Below are 6,542 nucleotides of genomic sequence, written 5' to 3'. Positions count from 1 at the left end.
GTGGGTTTTAAAAATTTGCTATTTGTTCCTTTTAAGTTTCAACTCATTTTTATGTACTTTCCACGTCATCTTTGTAGAAAGCCTTTCTGTCAGAGAGGAACCAGGAAGGTGGTTGTAGGGGTGCTGAGTCTATTTTCTGAGGAGAAGAGTTGTGATAGACCATAGACTGACATATTGCTATTTTTTTAAAAAAAGAAGAAGAAAAAAAGCACAGACCCCCCCTTTAAAATGTGATAAATATAATTGCAATGACAGTTTTGACAGTTTTAGTATTGATAGCTATTCAGCAGAATAATAACCCTGATGTTTCTCCTGACGGGCTGGCTATGGTATGTGGAGTGCGGCAGGTGCAGCATGGTTGGCGTCCTGCCTGTCCCTGATTCACTATGGCCAGATAGTCTTTAATTGCTTCTTGCTAAATCTCTTTTTTATGCCCTCTAGTGGTTACCTGGCAATTATCTGCAGTACTGTTTGCCATCACTATTGCCTTTTTCCTTCCTTCCATCCATTCTTTTTCCCAGAATCATAAAGTGCTTCGCAGAGATGAAGGGTGCTGTCTCCACTGTGCGGAAGAGAGAACCAGGGCGCACAGAAATGAAGAGACTTGCTAGGAGACGTCCAGAGGAATAAAGGGGGTTAAATACATTTCTAGTTGAAGGCAGTCAAAGTGAGAAATCTGCTTCATACTATTACTGGTATTGCAGTTGTGTCCATGTATCTGATAAAAGTAAATGCAGAGGATTCATGCTGGCCATCTACCAGCATTTCTCATGTTATTTTCCTGTCTCTGAGGGCTTGCAGGATTTGGAGAATGAGCTGAAGGAGCGCAGGCATTAGAGTAATGTCAGTAATGAATTCTGTTGATTGTACTGCTGAGCTGCATGCAGTGTCATCGAGTGTTTGAAATTGGTGCATTTCAGAAACTTGCTACTGAAAGAGTGAAGGTACATTGTGTACATCCATATGCTATTTAAACTCCCTTCTTGGTTTTCCCTTGTGTTCCGTGTGTAAATTCAGAATGGTCAGCCTTTCTTTCAGGGCCTTTTACAAGGTACGGCCTCCCCTCCTCCCTTCAGATGTCTGGCTTCATCTTTCCCAAAGCTGTTGCAGTCCTGGGTGGTAGTGGGGATCTCCAGAACTGCCCCGAACCAGGATCTTTTCTTGCGGTACTACATCATCAGAATACGAAAGCTCCTTAGCTGTGCCAGGTGTCTCTGAGGGTTTGGCATCTGAAATTCTGACACTAACTTTTATTCCATAGGGAAGACTGGCAAAACTGGGCATTAAACTCAAACTCCAATTTCAGCCTATCCCCTTAGAGACTACCCTTCCTCCTTCAAACTGCAGTGCATTAAGCAATGTTAAGGCAGTTTCCCTGTCAAGAAAACGCTGGTAAGTAAGTGTGCTTATCTCAAGTACTTTCTTAGAACTGTGCTAAGACCCTGGAGCAACACAGGCTGCTGCAGTGTGTGACCGTGTAGACACAGAGAACTCTCCAAATCCGATTCCTCTTGTGCTTTCACTGCACTCAGCATAAGTACATCTCCATCTCTTCCTGTATTAATGAGAAGAGACACCAAAGAAGAAAGGTTGGCTTTCCAAATAGATGGATTTTTTTCAAAGCTACTACAGACAGCTTTCCATAGCATGTGCTGTGTTCTAGTAAGTATTTAACGGACTAAAGTTTCTTATCTTAAAAATCAAATAATCCATAAAGCAAACCCTCAGACCCAACAAACCTGTTGTTTGTCCTGCCAGAATGAACAGGAACATTTGCATCTGAGCTGCATTGCACATGAGTTTTATGCAAAATTAGCCTTGTGTACAATGGTTTTTGTTTTCTGCCATTGTGGCATATGGACTTGTACAAGCACTAGCCTTGTCTAGCAAGTGTTTGGCACAGATTTAGCATTTCTTCTTTTCTGTTTCCTGAATTGCAAACAGCTCCGTGTGAAAAGTGGCTGCTGGACAGGTGGAGGGTGATATACTGGACCAACAAGTTGTTTGAATAGCAAAATGTTGGGCATGGTTTTTCCTTCATGGAGGTGGTGTCTGCTCAAAACTTAGCAGGATTAAGCAGGGCAGCCCTGTGTGTGCAAGCAGTACATTCAGCTGATTCTCTCACTGATAACCACAATAAACGATGTTGATAAGCTTTTTCCCCTAGAATTTTGTCGTTTTGTCTAAACCAGTTCTCTGACTTCTCATGAACTAATTAATACGCACAGATTTCTGCTCCATCGACTTGAATGTGTCTGTGCCAGAGATAAATTTATATTAAAGAACGATAAAAGAAAAATACTGGATTGTGTTGCTGGTGACAGATAAACTTGTCTTTCTAGCAGTATTGGGCACGATGATGAAGTAATCAAAGCATCTCTTTTCTTTTTTTCTTTTTTTTTTTTTTTAAAGTGAATGGAATGACTCCACTAATGCCCAGTGTCAGTGAGGCTGATGGACGTTAACTCGTCATTCTGAAAAAACAGAGGCACAGCCTAAAATCATCGTTGTGCCTTTGTTCTGCAGTAGAATGAATGCACTGTTAGCTGTTAAATGTAATTTAACTCAAACGTGTTTGCTACTAGGACAGAAAAAAAATACAAGAGATTTTTTGCGTTGCTGAGAGCCATGGATCCTATTTAACACATGTTGAGATGGTATTCAAGACAGAAGTGGGTCCTTACAAGCTACTAGCTGTTCTTACAGGATGTAAGAATGCATTTCCTATTGTTTTTCCCTCCTCTCCCTTACTATGGTGGGGACAGAGCTCTTGGTAGACAGCGTGCACGAGAGATCAGACTGTCAGGCTGAATGCTGTAAGAAGGTAGTGCCTTTGTAAAGTATGGCTACCATATATGAGCTTATCTGAAGGTGTTTTATCAAGGCAGTTTCTTACTTAGCTTTCCCACCAAGATCTTGGCTCATAAATCTTTATTCTCTCTTAATCAGAGATCAATTTGGTTTGCCTTCTCAGCACAGTGCTGAGAACAGGAATCGCAATTAATCTTAATCTATGCTCTGATACCATCTCGCATGAATATTTTCTTTGTCCACTTCTGAAAGGTCAAATGTTTTTGCTGACGTTAAAATGTGTTATGAGATCAAATAAATGAATGCTTATTAAATGCTTTTGCAGAAAGCTGCGTGCAGCAGATCATTTGTGTGTGCATGTGTGTTCATTTCTCTGCTAGATAAATGCAGTTGTAGTATTTCCTGTTTTACTCGTTGTTCTAGAGCATTGATGCTTAGGAGGCCTGGACAAGAGGGGTCAGCAACAACAAATTAAGGGATTGCTCTTCTGTTATTCTGGTTGGGTATCATTTATGTCTTCATTTGGCCTTGAGGGTGCCTGTGGACATCTTTCTCCAGCTGTCATGCTGCAGTGCTAGGAAGCTGATCAGAAAATATATGTTTGGCATGACGCTATAGGAGGGAAGTAGTAAAACTGGTGGTTGGTGTATTTACCTATCCGTGCTGAGTAAAAGGAGAGAGAGGGGATAGCACCATTTCGTTACAAATCGATGAAATCTAAGGTTTAGACACAGTCTGTTTTCTCATTCAGAAATCGGGTAAAGTGATTGCCAGTCCTTCCTTGTGCTTTCCTCCAGATGGTCTGTCTGACATAATCTGTTTCTTTCAGACAGGGCTTGGTGCTTTGCCTTGGAATCCAATTGCGTTTGGCCCCAGAAAGAGCACACTTAGTCTCCTGCTTCTGTGCACTTGGAGGACAAGGCACATGGCTCACAAATTCCAGGTTCTGAGAGCCGTTACGGCTGGGATATAGTGCATCAGCTGCTGAATCAGGGGCTTGGAATTTGGGGATGGTTCTATTGTCTTGTGACTGTAAAGGTTGGCACTCAGTTCAGCAAGGCTGAGGGATGTGTTACTTTTACTTACATCTAATCAGCAGAAAATAAGGAAGGATTCTGCTTTTTTGTATTTTGTTTCTGCCCCGTTGCAAACTTAGGTTTCAGTCCTCCAAGTGCTGCTCACCTTGGAGGGGAAAACAACACTGTCTAATGCAAAACTAACTCGGTTTTGACAGAATTCTGGTGCACATGGAGAACTGGGGCAGGATATAGGTGAAGACTGCCTGATTTCTTTCTTTCTTTCTTCTCTGGTTAGTGTAAAAGACAGATGTTGCTGAAATACAGAGATGCAGCTGTGTACCAAATAGTGCACAGGCAGTCTGCTTAGCTACAGGCTGGCCAGATAAATTCCTGGCAAGACCCTTTTTTACTGAACAAGAGGAGGTTTAGTTCCTACCAAGCTGGGGAGTGAGCCCTTCTGCGTCAGGATGGGTTTTCCAAAGCTCTCACTGTAACTTTAATTGGAAAAGGTTAATCTGATTAGTTACTGTTTGCAAAGAGCTTTAAGGATGAAAAGTGCTATGTAAGTGCTGACTATTATGATCATGATAGATATGCTTTATCAGCAGTTTGCAGGATGAGCAAGACACTTTTTTTTTCTTTTTTTTTTTTTTCCCATTTCACTGTAAGGGAGCTGCCTTCTGGAGACCAGAAGAAAAATATTTCAGGAAAAAAAAAAAGGATATCCTATTGTCTTACTGGTGTCTGCCTCCTGTTGAGCACTGTGCATGGTCATAATGTAATGAACCTTTGACTGCACCTAACGATGCTCGTGTGAGCCTATGAGAAACCCTCCAGTATAGTGCTGGTAGGAACTGTTTACTGGAAAGCTTGCAGATAGCATGCCTGGCTTTCGGGGATTGTCCAGCTGGCAGTAGGTTCAGTGCGTTATGCTCTCAGAAATGCTGAAGCAACTTGGATACCTTGAATCTTCTTTTTCAACAATGACAAGAAGACTTAGGAGCAGAAGCGTGAAGATGGGTTTCCATAGAAGGTGCTTAGGTACCTAAGTGATGAGGTTTCTTGCAGATCTCACTGTCTGACAGTGATCACACATGAGGCTTCCCAGCAGGCAGCAGTAATGGAGTCGCAGTCTGATTTTTGTTGTTGTTTTCAGTATGACTTGGACAGTTTTGTCATGGAGGGGTACTTCTGACTGATGCTAACGCTGGGCAAAAGAGATGTTCTAAATGGGATGCTTATGAGTTCCGCAGGACTGCCTCCTGCAGCAGTTATCTTGGGTCCTGCCTTCAGTTCCCTGATTGACTTTCTAATTTCCATTCCGCTGTTTTGACAGTTTCCCCTTCAGCAAACCAGAGAGATGTGTTTGCTTAGAGTCGTCCTAGTCCGTCAGTTCTCTGCGGCATACCTCGAGCCGGTGTGTGGCTGGTGGTCTGTCTGGGAAAGCACATCCCACTGAGCAGCAGCAGCAGAGCCGCCTTAATACGCAAACTCTGGGGAGATACTATTTTAGCAGTGCAGCAACATAGTGACCTGGGCTGGCTTTATTCTAACCTGGAAGATTATCAGCTGTGCTTCAGGCAAGTTACTCATACCGGCTTAGAGACCAGTTCTTAAGCTCTTGTACTTTTCTGTTTTGCCCACTTCAGAAATTTCCATTGTAGGTCAGGTGTGGGAGTTTTATTTCTTGGTTTTCTTGGGTTTTGGGGGGTTTGGTGGTGTTCCAGTATTTGATACACAAAGTGCAGACTCAGAAACTGAACAGAATCACATGTTTTATGGAAGGGAAAATCCTCATGGGAGGAGCAGCCAGAGTTCATGATTAATTTCTAGAGCATGCATGCACGCCATGTATCAGGGAGGGAGGGGAACTGCTTCCTTTATCCTTTATGCTTCTTCCATCCTCAAAAGAAACGTTTGTAGCTGGTAAGCCTTTTAGGTGTGGGATCTGAAAAACCGATTTCTGCCCACAAAAAAAGACCCAGACTTGAGCTGCCTTGTAGGTTCTGTCAGATGACATTGAATAGTAAAAAGGTGTTTCCATCCTGAATAGGATTTTAACTGCCTCTTGATATCAAGAGTAGTCTTTGGAGGCTGTTCCTTGGTTTGACTGCTGTCAGATGTTCTGAGTTTAAAAAAAAACCAAAAAACTAGAGTGCTGTTTATAGAGTAGCTTCTACCTTCAGAGCTTGCAGGGAATTATAGAGGAGAGTGCAATGAAGTAATCCTCCATTTTCCATGTGGAAACTAGGGCAGAATGGAGAGAAGAACTGGTTTGGTGACTCCTGCACTTTCCTGGTGGCTGAGGAAACCCACCTCCAGCTCCCAGCTTTCCCGTGTGCTTCCGGGGTGTCGCATCAGTGAGTCACGCAGGACAGCAGCCGGCAGGGCCGACTCCGGGTCCCGACATTCCCCCTAGCTAACAGAGCCCGGCTTCTCCAAGGGGTGGTGCAGGGTTGAACCTTTGATATGTGTGGTTCCTCAGACGTGTTTGGGAGACTAGGCTTGATGAGAATCATCTTTTTAGCATCTTTGTGGCTCTGTAGTCACTTCCAAATCCATTAAGTGTTGGAGTAGAGATTGCAAATGTTGGAGCGATAGGAAGATGGTAGATAACAGAAGCAGGAAGATGTGAGGGCAGTCAGCAAGTCAGTGGCTGAGCTGTGAATAGAACTCTGTCATCCTTGATCTAATCTGCAGACATCACACCTG

The sequence above is a fragment of the Charadrius vociferus genome, unplaced genomic scaffold, assembly GCF_000708025.1.
Source record: "Charadrius vociferus isolate BGI_N301 unplaced genomic scaffold, ASM70802v2 scaffold793, whole genome shotgun sequence".
NCBI classification, from domain to species: Eukaryota; Metazoa; Chordata; class Aves; order Charadriiformes; family Charadriidae; genus Charadrius; species Charadrius vociferus.
The sequence above is the reverse complement of the archived record's forward strand: the minus strand, read 5'-3'. Positions refer to the sequence as shown.